This window comes from Amblyomma maculatum, chromosome 9 (genome assembly GCF_055883805.1).
Source record: "Amblyomma maculatum isolate TAMU_Amacu chromosome 9, ASM5588380v1, whole genome shotgun sequence".
Lineage (NCBI taxonomy): Eukaryota > Metazoa > Arthropoda > Arachnida > Ixodida > Ixodidae > Amblyomma > Amblyomma maculatum.
In genome coordinates this window covers 104,645,817-104,658,515 of record NC_139352.1, presented here as the reverse complement: position 1 = coordinate 104,658,515, position 12,699 = coordinate 104,645,817, and positions in this window count along the sequence as shown.

Here is a 12,699-nt window from a genome sequence, read left to right as displayed (position 1 = left end):
CCGTTCTTGAACCACGGTTTAATTGAAGGTATATGCTGTTGAAACAGGGCAGCTCGATCGTATGCACTTCGCATTCGGTTGCCGACGCACCGCAGACCAGCATGCATTCGCTATTGGCTCGGTACGCGATAGCAGCGGTTAGTGGCGTAACCACGGTGAACGCTGCCCGTGCCTTTAATTCGAAATAAAAGCAGCGCAACATCAAATAAAAATATGCACTGACGAGAGGAAATACACAACATGTCGCGTTTCACATTAAATCAACGTGACAATCGATGTCTGGAAAGCATCATTCGTATATTATCTGTATATTTCGCGATTGCCTGTGTGGTTCATTCGCTGTGTGTTTGTGTGCACAGTTACCATTGCGATTATAAAATATAATTGAAAGTACATGTACCGTGAAAGCTACAACAGATACATCCTCACAGTTAACTCGGACTAGTTCGGCCTGCGGAAGCGGAGCGCAGTCCTTCGCAGTCGCCCTGGCCGCTAGTGCTGCAGTTGCCGCCATGCCAAATGGATGGTATACGGTTTGCTGGTATGCTCAAACAAAACACAAAATAGCACCAAGGTGTCGGAGAGCTTTCACGAGCACCGCGAAACAGCACTATTACGCAGCAGTATCACAGCATCAACACGCACAGCGCAGCCTAAGATGGCGTTAAGGGGAGCCGGAGCGTACTTTCCCAGATAGATTCATACGGGGCACCACCATCCAACTAAGATGGCTGCGCCCAGGCATCGAAACTAAACTGGTCTGTAGTTGACTAGAGCTTATACAGATTCATAACCTTCACTTGCTGCAGCATACACACAAAAATTCAGTAAATGGCATCACCAATGACACTCTTACAGTGAAATACCCTATCAGCAAAGTAAATAAAGTAGTGCCAACAATTCTTAAAAACAACGGCAGAGTTTAAATTACCAGGTACGAGTTATTCTCAGTGTGTTCTGCCTTAAAATTGAATTTAACCGCCCTCTCGCAATGGTTTTCAGAAAACATCAAAAATATTTCTTAGAAACTGACCGTCTATTAACAAACAATTCTAAAGGTTATCATTTCTTCTTGGCAAACGTTGCTCATATTTTGCGCTTTATCTCCTTTTCAAATTACTTTTCTGATCAGCTATTAGTAAATATACAATGTTTGCATGGGTATTTTTTTTTCTTGCATTGCTTGTTCAACGACTTTGCATAATGTTGTCACTTCTGCATTATATTTATTGCGTGTTTTGTGTTCCACTGACGTTGTCTGTAATGCACTGCTCCTTTACTTTATTGTTTACTATGTTTGTTATGCCATTATATTTTCGTATAAATGTAGATATGTATTTTGGTGCATGTTGTGAACCGCGGGCACACTTCCCACTGCAGTTCTTTTCCATCTCGTTTTGTGTACATAATTTCACCAAATTCTATGTATTTTGCAGCCTTATACGTATTTTTTCATCGTTGTCCACCACTACCACGGGTATAGATGCTGGGAGTTCGTCAGGCCCCTTGAATATGTGTCTTGCGTTCCTAAGAACTATATAAAAAATAAACTTTATTCAATAAAATGATCATATCAGAGATACGAGTTCATGCCATATAGGCATTAATGTTTTTTTCTTTTGATTCTACTAAATGTGCCATTTGTAATCAGTAAGGTGGAAAGCCGATTCTTATTAGTCTTGTACTTATAACTTTAAGCAGCAGTGTTGTGCAATTTTATGATTGACCGCCCTTCCTTGATACGCGGCACGGTGACCGTGTTATACTTTGCAAATTTCTGAAAGTGGTCGTTCATTGTTGTACACCTAGATCTATAATCAATGAAAACATCTAAAATATTTATGAGAAATGGAGAGAAATATTGAGATTATTCAAAAATTATGCTTAAAATTGGAATGTTTTGCCGTGTGCGGAGGCATTTTAGTAAGAGCATTAGAAGTCACTGCTCTACTAGTCATACGCCAATTTGCATTATTCCCTGCTCACCCGTGACGACGACTACTTGATTCCTAATCCAGCATCGTGTATATACAGCCAATTGATGGAAACACAAAACTATGCCAATTCAGTTTATTTCGCCTGTCCTGTATTTAAAAAAAATATTTGATCATTAAAACAGGTAAAAACGATTTTCTTTTGATTACCCAGCCTATTCACTAGACAAACAGCGCACAGCTTGGTGCGGCGGTTTGAAAAAGCGCTGAGAGAGCTAAGACAGAAAGAGACAGCGTTCTTCAGATTTTTCAGCCAGCTCTAAGCCGACGCTTTATTCTGCAAAGACCTTAGGCGCATGATTTACGTTCGTAATTTCAGAAGCCTAGCAAAACGACATGCGCCGTTTATATGGGACCGTCAACTTTAGTTTCTGTCGCACAATATTTCACTCTCTGTGCATCCCTTTCTTCCTTTCAGCAGTTTCTTTTAGAACTCAAGATGATGGGGCTTCCAGTCATATTGACGTTTTTTTCTCTTTCTCTGTAGGTTTCGTTTAAAGTTTTTTAAAATGACCATCGTAGAGTAGGACTAAGTGTGCGCGAATGGGCCCCACCGTTTTTTAGGGGCTGGCGCATTCATTCATACTGATCCCGGCTCCCCTACCACGAGCTCAGTGGTTGGACTCCCGCTCGGAAACAGCAGATATTTCAGACAAAAAGCCGATGGCATTTACAGCGCCCGATGCGTGCGCCTCAGGATGCGAATACTGGTGCGGTCGCTGGAGAACTCCAAATCACGCCTATAAAAGCGATGACGGCTGTTTTCCTGACCTTCAGAGCACCAAAACGACATTGAAGGGAGTGCTCTGAACAAGACAGTATGCATGAATGCCGGCGCCTTTCGAGCGGCTATTAGCGCTGAGATTAGGGATAATATCTTCCTACACCTTTCTGGTTAGCTTTTTAGCAGACAGCACAGTACGTTAATATACAGTGCTGGTGATAGGTAACGGCTTCACCCAGTGCAGTGTGATTCGAGACAAATGAATTGTGATGGACCTGGCAAAAAAATTTCTCGAATTCGACCTCACTAAATCGGAGTGCTATAGTGAAGGCGAAAGCGAAAACCATACACATAAGTTACGCTTACGCACTTCAAGCTCATCTAGTAGAGAATAGCCCTTGATAAGGTGATCCATGGCGGGGAGGAGTAATGGAATAGTTCTCAAAAGTCCTGCGCGTTACGAAGTCTGCATGGTGCAAATCGGGTACTGCGATATAATTTTATAGTTCGATCCAATCGTAACTATGAAAAGAGTGGAGGAATTCCCCTTAAGATTGATTGCAACATTGAACACGACATGCAACGAAGAAAAATAAACGCATGCCTGTAAAGCTCGTTGTTAAGCTGCGCATTTAGAAAAAATACATCACGAGAGAACAGCAAATTTTATGATTCACTGGATTCCATCCGTAAGCATACATACCGTGCATCGCTTGCAGTGCTGACACTTTAAATTGCGCTGCCAACATCGCTATGATTAACACTGGTCTAATAACCAGGGATAACAAAAGTTAGTGTTGCCTCATTGCAGCTTATCTACACGTACATCTAAATTATAATATTCGAAACGCGAATGTGCTACTACTTGGCAGTGAGCTTTCTGAATGCACGGCCACTTCGATAAGCTAGATTTCAACTGAGTGATTCAGGCTTTAGCGTGCATCGAAACTTTGGTATTTCAGTCTTTTTTGCGTTTGTGCATGTCACGAAAGCATCAATTGAAATCTGCCATTCACAACAGCAACCTTTCCAAAACTTTGAAACGAATGATGCAAAACATGTCACAAGAAACAATTAATTTTTAGCGCATGCTCCCGATCTCATTATTATTTTCCAGCCTGAGTGCCCACTCTTATATCCCTCAGTATCCACCAATGCTTCTGGCTGATCTCCCCCCGCCCCACCCCCCCCCCAAAAAAAAAAAACAGTTTGCCCCAGCTGCAACCTCACAGGCCCCGCAACATTCCCAATTAGGGCGCCCATCTAACTTTTTACCACTCCCTCCTAACCTAGCTCTCTCGATGTAAGCGGTATCCGAGCTGTGAACGGTTTTAAAGAACTCAGTGCATTCTACTTAAAATCAGAATCACACCACCGCTTTCCATTAACGAAAAACCGGAACTACACATGCTTGCTTCAGCGGCATAAGAAAAAGCAGGGGGAAAAGCAGAAATTTGAGAAAGAGTCATGATACCACTGAAGACAGTGGTTACCATTTATTTAGTGGCATTTTGTTGCTATTTGCTGCATTTATTGTATCATTAACTCTGATAAAACTACATTTGCCATACTAGCATGTATCTGCACTCCATCTCATTGACTTAATACTCCACATTGTAACAGGTAATGCGAAAGAAGTACCATGTAATTTCTGAAGATGAGAGGAAAAGCTCAATCTAATCCGAAGATCAGGTTCTTGGTAAGCAAATTAGTGTCTTAACCCGCACTCCCTGTTCTTCATTGGCGTTCCACAATGTGCTAAACATCAGAAAGTGGTTACGAAATGAAATCATCTAGGAGCAAGGAAGTGCACAATTCCGAAGCAAAAACGCGCTGACCACATAGCATGCATGGATGCTGGTTTCTTACCTATAATGCAAACATATCACGCCCCTAAAGTATTTTTTGGAATTGGAATTGGAATTGGTTTATTGATTCCTCGTACAAGCGAGAGGAGGCAGGGACTCAAGGCTATGTGAAAGCCTGACAGAGGTCCCTGCCCCCCACACAGATTTTGGCATTAAAAATTAAAAACATGTATCAGTACCAGTTTGTCATTTCACACACTGCTAGGATAAAAACGCACATAATACCGACAGTGAAAAATGGTTACAATTACTTCTACCATATACTAATTACACAAAAAAATTATCTCAAAATCATACACTTCGTAAGTCTTTTCTATTTACTATGTCGATTACTGCTGGCGGCAGCCTTCTTTATTATGAAATTGCAAAGTAGTTAAATGGCAAAACAATATTAGACAACAATCTTTCATACAAAATATATACATTTCCTCGACAGACTTTTTACAGCCTATTTCAAGGCTTTGGAATGTGAAACGCTGTGAGGATGCTGGTAGTGCGCTTTTTCCAGAGTAGCCCATATTATTTGCTTTTCTACAACACTTCTAGCTGACAAAAGTAACCTTCGTCATAATCCGTGAAGAGGTGTTTATATCAAGTGGCGCGTACTCTCATGACAGGTATGGCAAAACTACCATGCCGGGTAGCATTAAGGACGTTCCTAAGCATTATTTCTTGTTGCAATAATAGCCCTAAAATGCTGTTAGGAATACAGAGCGACCAAAAGCAGCCCCCTTTATATTTCGTTCCTGCCTCCTACCATGCATACTCTATATTCTTCCTTCTGAACCCCAACATCAGTGCCACGGTAAGCCTGTCGCTCACTTTACTGAGAATACCGTGTACCATAAATAGTTGGCTTTCATTGCACGTAAACAAATATAATAAAATATGTTTTGTACTATCTGATGTCTAGGACTCATCTCTGAAAGTTTCCTCACCCTATTCAAGAACGCTTTATTCCTGTGGTACCACACTGTGACAATCCGAAAACTTCCTTTAAAATGTGCCCTCGATAATGGCAAGTTTGGACTTTCCCTGCGCATTTCCGCCAGAAACTGCCTTCATGTTTCTTTTCCTCGCTCCTGGCCTAGAACAGGTTGTTCCCCGTCCTGCATATTTCAGTCGTTATCAATTACGGATTCGCTTTGCAGCCTGTTGCTGGTATGGCGGCATGCTGCGATTACTGTCGGTAGCAGATTCAGATAATGGAAAGTTTTCGTACTGCATAAAGATCTTTCAGTTCAGTTCAGTCTTTCAGTCGTGTCTGACTCTTCGTGACCCTATGGACCATATCACGCCAAGCTTTCCGGTCGCTCGCTGTATTCCTAATATCACATAGCTTCATCTCCTTGCTGCAGCGCCTCAAGGATGCCATCTAATCATCGCTTTCGCTGCCTACCCCTTCTCCTGTGACCTACAATCTTTCCCAGCATGAATGTTCGGCCGTATCAGTACTAATGGGACATTGAAGTTGTCCAGATTACCGCAAGGCACTCTTTCTCGGTAGTCGAGTAATTCGCTTCGGCTTTCGACAGTGAACAGCTGGCGGACGCTATAACTCTTTCTTGTCTTTCAGATCTCTGAACGAGGACTGCGCCTAGGCCAACACTGCTTGCGTCGGGATCTATTTCTACCTCCGCGTTTTCATCGAAGTACCCGAGAACAGAAGAGGTCTGTAAGCGGCGCCCAAGTTCCGTGAAAGCTTCCGCTTGCGGCGCTTCCCATTTGAAAGGTACATCAGCCTTTGTAAGTTGTGTCAACGGTTCGGCGATGTTCCAAAAGTTCCTGAAAAATCGGCGGTAGTAAGCGCACAGCCCAAGGAACCTGCGCACAGCTTCCTTGTCGGAAGGGTGCGCAAACTGGGCGATTGCAGCAGTTTTTATGGGTCTGGGTGAATGCCATCCTTGCTCACGATACAGCACAGGAATAACAGGTCCTCGTAGGCGAAGTGGCACTTTTCTGATTTTACTGTCAGATCTCATGACTTGATGGCATCCAGAACTGGCCGCAGCCTTTTCAGGTGCTCTTTGAAGTTTGACAAAAATACAAAATGTCACCAAATATATCAGTCACTTGAAGCCAGCCAGATAAGTGTTCATTGCACGTTGGACCATGGCTGTTGCGGAGCACAGGCCAAAAAGCATTAGCTCGACTTCGAAGAGGCCTTCTAGTGTTATGAACGCCATGTTCTCGCGATTTCTCGTTGACCTAAAAGTCAGTACCAGCTCTAAAAGTTCTAGACTAGAAATACGTAACGTTGCAGAGACGGTCTAGAATATCGTTGATGCGAGGGAGCGGGTGGGCATCCTTCTTCGTGACGTTGTTGAAATGGCGGTAATCAACTCAAAAACGACGTGTGCCATATTTCTTCTTCATTAGGACTACTGGGGCCTCCCAGGGGCGGTTCGATGACTGAATTACGTCTCCGCGAAGCATTTCATCAACTTGATCGCGGATGGCTTGGCGTTCGCTTGGCGATACATGGTAGTGGCTTTGACGAAGAAGTCGGGCGTGATCGTCTGTGATAATGCGGTACTTTTCCAACGGCGTCTGTCGCACCTTTGATGCTGAAGCAAAGCGCTTGCTGTAGCTTTGAAGAAGATGGCGAATTAGATCTTGCCTATTTCGGGGTCGTGCTGCTTTGATGTCGAACGTGGGCTGCTTAGACAGGTTGGGGTATCATTTTCAGTTTGGCCGGGCAGGGCAACACACATCTCGGCTGTCTGCTATCTCGTTAAGAACAGCGATCGTCGTGCCTTGTTAAAATACCGGTATAATTTGATGAAGTTCGTCACCGACACCTGAGTCTGTCCTCGGATATGAATGACACCTCTTGTGATGACGAGTCCTCTTTCCAAAAGCAACTGGGTGCTTCCTTCGGCCGTTTCGGTGTCGGCGTTGACCACAAAGGCGGCGACGCTTGGTTGGGACGGCATGGTGAATACTTCGTCGAAACGTTTAGAGCGAGGTGATGCGTCGATGCCATCGTGTAAGGTATACCGTTGTCCGTCGAGAGCTTGATGAGTTTTGGGCAAAGGTCGATTATCGCCCGAAGCTCGTTCAGAAAATCCATACCAGAATCACATCCCGGGACCACTGCTGCAGGACCAGAAAGCTGGTATGATAAGTGTGTCCATTCACTGTTACTCTTGCAGTACATCATCCTGACGTTGTAATAAGGTTGCCCCAGCGCGGCCGATCAGCGGGCCATCCGACCCGTCATTACTTTGCTGAGCTCGGAGGCAAATGGGCCGCTGATGACTTAATAGTCAGCTCCGGTGGCTACTACGGCAGAGACTGCGCGACCGTAGAAAGCAACATCACGGTCACTTGTTCGCGTCCTCACATTGCACGTGGGCCTTGGTGTCGTTATTGGGGTCACCTCGGCTACGTCGTTTATTGGGGTCACCGCCGGGGCTCACCGCTATCACTTCGGTGGGTGGTGATGTCAGCTTGCACTCTGGACGTGTTGTCGTCATACTTAGCGATGGTGTCACTTTCACGTCTCGCCGCATGACCGTCGACGGCGTCTTAGTACGGAATGTCGGCATAATGCCATCATCTTCGTCACTTGTGGTCGGCGGCGGAGGATCTTCGTTGCTTCGCTGCATAGCAACCTCACCTCCAAAGGTTGCTGTCTAGTTCCCGTTTTATCTCTTTAGCTTTCCTTGCGTGGACTAGGCAACCTTCCTCGAACGTAGCTCTGGTACGCGATGCAAAGCGCGACCTGAACGTCGATGGGGAGCGTGACAGACGACTTGGCGATGCGTGTTCTCTCCCCTTCAGGAAGTCGTCGATTTAATGTGGGTCGCTCGATAGGAGGGGGCCTGGGGCGTCAATGGCGAAGCCACGCAGGCCGATGCGTCTGTGCAGGCAATGCAGAAGAATATGGCCAGTCTCACCGCTATGAAAGCATAGTGAGAGGTTGTTGGAAATCCTTCGGGTGTCGCATTTTCTGAAGATTCGGCGTTGTTCCTAGGCTCGGCGGGTGGGGGCCAAGGGATGGCGTTCGGAAATATGATGGAAGCGACGGGGGCTTGCCGTCATACGTCGTGGAGGCGAGCTACGTAGCGCGCTGCAGTAGCTCAGGCCTGGTGCTACTCAGGAGCGGCCGTCTGGGTTGGCGTACCAAGCGCGCCTCTTCGCTGAAGATGTCCGTAAGCGTCGCTACTTGGAGCTTCTGAGGTGATGGCAGCAGCCGGCGAAGCTCATCCCGGACGACCTCACATATAAGTCTCCTTAAGTCATCGCGGGGGGGGGGGGGGGGGGCTAGCCGCTTCTAGGGGAGCTACGCTGAGTTGAGACGGGCGGTTGTACTGCTGAGTCCGGACGTCGAGGGTTCATTCTATTGACGACGCTTCCCTTTTAAGCTCGGTTACGGTATGGGGTGGGTTTCTCACGAGGCATGCAAAAAAGAATTCTATTACGCCTTGCATCAAAACCCCAGCTTTTTCAACTTCAGTCATATTCGGTTGGCCCTACGGAAGAGGTGTTTCATTTCCTAAACTTAGGTGATGACGGGCTCGTTGGGAAGCTAGGCTTTGGACTGCAGAAAGCATTCCTCCTTTTATTTTTTTGCCACGCTCGCGAACTGTTTCAACAGTTCCTTCGTGAAGTCCTCCCAAGTTGTTAGCGAAGACTCGAGGGTTTCATACCGGATCCGCGCTGTTCCGACAATAGCGAAGAACATGTTTCGGAGTGTCAAGCCGTCGTCCCATTGTTGAATGCGGCAAGGCGTTCGTACTGGTCTAGCCAGTCCTTTGGACCCTGCCCCGTGTTGCCGTTGAGCATGGGCGACCATCGGGGCTGCTGGATGAGACCTGGTACTCTAGCCTACGCCATTGTAGATGTGGGGAGCTTTTTCCAGGGTCGAACGGAATCCGGCAGCACACCGTGTTCGGTCTGCAGCCCTTGAAGTCGGCGGCTGGCTCGGTGACCTGAAGGCTGATCCCCCAGGGCGACAGGAAGATGCTAGGATCTTCGCTTGAAGAGGTAGGCTGGAGGGCACCACCTTCACCAGATGTCACGCAGTTGTGACATGCCCGGTAGCCACAAATAAGAGACACTGGCTTTGCACGTGACTGAAACTCTTTATTGAGCTTACTTGAGCCCACAGAAGAACTAAGCGAATCGGCGGCGATAGTCACAAACCGTGCTTGTCGGTCATCGAACTAATAATGCCGTTTCACTCGTCAACGCTCAATTTAAAGGCGTCGAAGAAAGATCTTAATAAAACTGGTCACGGTAACTAGCATAGCCTGGAACATTGTAGAAGAGCGCGTGCGTGGCTGGAACCTTTCAAGATAAATCTCGAATCGTCTGCCGCAACAAACGAAATGATAAAGCCGCGTCTTGCGACAACGAACATGAACAAGCAAAGGATACAGTATTGATCCATGCGTTCGAATCAGAGTGGTAAGACCGCGTGCTGACGGCTGCCTAAAAAGAACAAATAGACATTTTAATGATTCGCGAAAATAATTCACAGTCAACTTCGGCATTTTTACCAACAGAATGGACAGAGAGAGAGAGAAAGAATAAGCGATTTTTGGTATAGACCAACGCCAATCTATGACGTAAACACAATGCGGTAGCGCTTCTTTCGCCAGGCGGGGCCGACTGGGGGGGAAAATTAGGGTTAGCGCCCATAAAACGACATGAAGCCGGAATATTTCAAATCAGTTTTCTCATTTCATGGGACACCTATGATGTCGTTATTCGGCGGAGAGTAACCATGAACATCCTAATATAGATCTTGAAATTAGGAAATCCCATTGCCGAGGCGAAGCATTTTTAAAACACCTCGAAACGTAGCGAGTAGGAAGGGCGACTCATAAAAAGACATATAAACCTAACTTAACGCAGCCTTTTTCTCATTTCGCTGAGCACAAGAAGTGATGGCTGGTCGTTAAACGCTGGTCAGCGTTGGTTTCTATGAGGCGCACACCCAACTCGCACCCCCACATGTTTAGCGGTGTTTTAAAAATCAATCAGTGCGTTAATGAGATTTCACTTTCACGATCTGTTCTAGGATGTTCGCGGTTACTCTGCACCAAATGACGATATCATTGGTGCCACGTGAAGTGACAAAACGGTTTTGAAATCATTCGGCTCCTTGCCTTCATATGGGCGCTAACGCTACTTTTCATCCAGTGGGCTGCGGCGCCGCGAGCGCCCCCTTTGATTGTAAACACGGTGTTGGTCTATATACAAAACCTCGACTTACCGATTTCTACGTTTATTACACCTTGAAAACTATTCAGCTTCCCTTTCTATTGAGTTAATATCCCCCATATTACGGCGAAAGTCTTTGTAGGCTCAGGAGTGTGAACAGGATTTGTGCGCCCGCGTAAGGTTTCACACCGTCACTGCTGAAAAATGATTTGACTGATAAGTAGAAAAGAAAGGTTGCACGAGGTAGATTTTAAAAACTTTATCTGTGTACAATATTTTGTTGATATCGAATAATTTATTGATTAATTACAGCAGCAAAAGCCGATATGACATCAAAATTGCCAAGGACGTCGATGTAATGTTCAGACGTGAAAACCGCCACAGATGTCGAAATTTTGCAAAAGGAGTGCGAGAAAGTTTCAAACGAAAACAGTTAAGACTACATGAGTAAAATATAGTAAAAGAGAAAAAAATACAAACATAAAAAACGAACAAAAACAAAAAAGAGAGAAAAAAGAAGCAAATGAGTGAAAAAGCGGCAAATGAGTGCAGAGAGACGACGGGAAGGCTTTTTCATTACCGCACTTATTAGAGGCCGAAGGGCCTCCAACGTTGTTATTCATTGTGAAACCACTGAAAGATGGCACACAATTCTTAGACCAGTTGTCTTGGCTCTTAACATTTGTGCTTTCGAGCTAAAACACTACTGCATACACCAGCATAACTTTACAGGGCCTCTTAAGAGGCTCTCCTCTTAATACCTCTCCTCTTCTATCATTTGCCTCTCATCGCTTGCCTCTTATCGCCGTTTGTTATGTTGTATATATATTTAAATTGGGTTAGAAGAAAGGAGAGACGCAGTATCTGTCACTTTCCTCGTAAAGTGCAATTGGACGGTACAACATCGCCCCTGTCGCATGGCGTTCCTTGGTGCGTGTTCAATTGTGCGATTGCGAATCGCAAGAGCTTAGACAAGGGAAACACATCTCGCGGAATTTCGCACACAGATGCAACAAGCCGGTGGGAGATCTCGCGCACAGGCCTCGCGCACGGGATTGAGTTCCATGAGCTTAAGAGGGACTTTCGCGTTAGAAATTAGAACCTGTAAAAATAAACGCCAAATGTGTACACTTATTTCATATTTCTTATTCTAACGTATTTCAGAAGCAACGCTTTCCTAGGCCTTCAGGACATGTAAAGCAATTGTGGCGTTTATGGCTGCCAGCAACTCCATGTGAAAAATAAAAATGAAACCAATTTAAAAACCAAGAAAAAGAACTGACGCTAACGCGCGTGCTGATTCAGTGCCATATGCACAGAGACGAGAAGAAGAAACAGAGGCTCGGATTCAGATGAAGTCTTCGCTGCGTATCTTCACAGCTTTCTTGTGCAGTTGTGGCGTTCTGGGAGCCAACTACTACAGATCCATGTCAGCACTATCCAGTCTGTTGGCGACGGAGAAAGCTGTGATGAATGCCCTCCGTCTACATTTGGATCCTTGCGAAGCAACCTGGCACCGAGCGGCCGCCATCACGCCACTGGTGCGGGCCAATCTGCTGGCCGTGAATTTAACGCTCAAAGTTAGTCGCCCCGAAGAACACTCTCTGCTAAGGCTGCTAAGGCTTTCAGCTTTGGAAGCTGTGTCGTGTGTGCTTCGAGGTTTTCGCTGTCCTAAGCCGGTGATGCTAAACGCCAACATTTTACCCTGGCCGACGGCAGGAGACGTAGACGGTGCCGCAGCTGGTATCTGCAGGCTGCAGAAATCGTACCACATCACGCCAGAGCAAGCCATTGCGACAATGCGCTCTCCTCAACTGCCCGAACCGACAGAAAACGACATGCTCTTATTGGCACTTCACTGCTCACTCAGGGAACGGGCACTGGCATCTGATTGGGCGACGCTAGGTGGCGTCGACGAGCAGTACGTTTCCTTCATGGA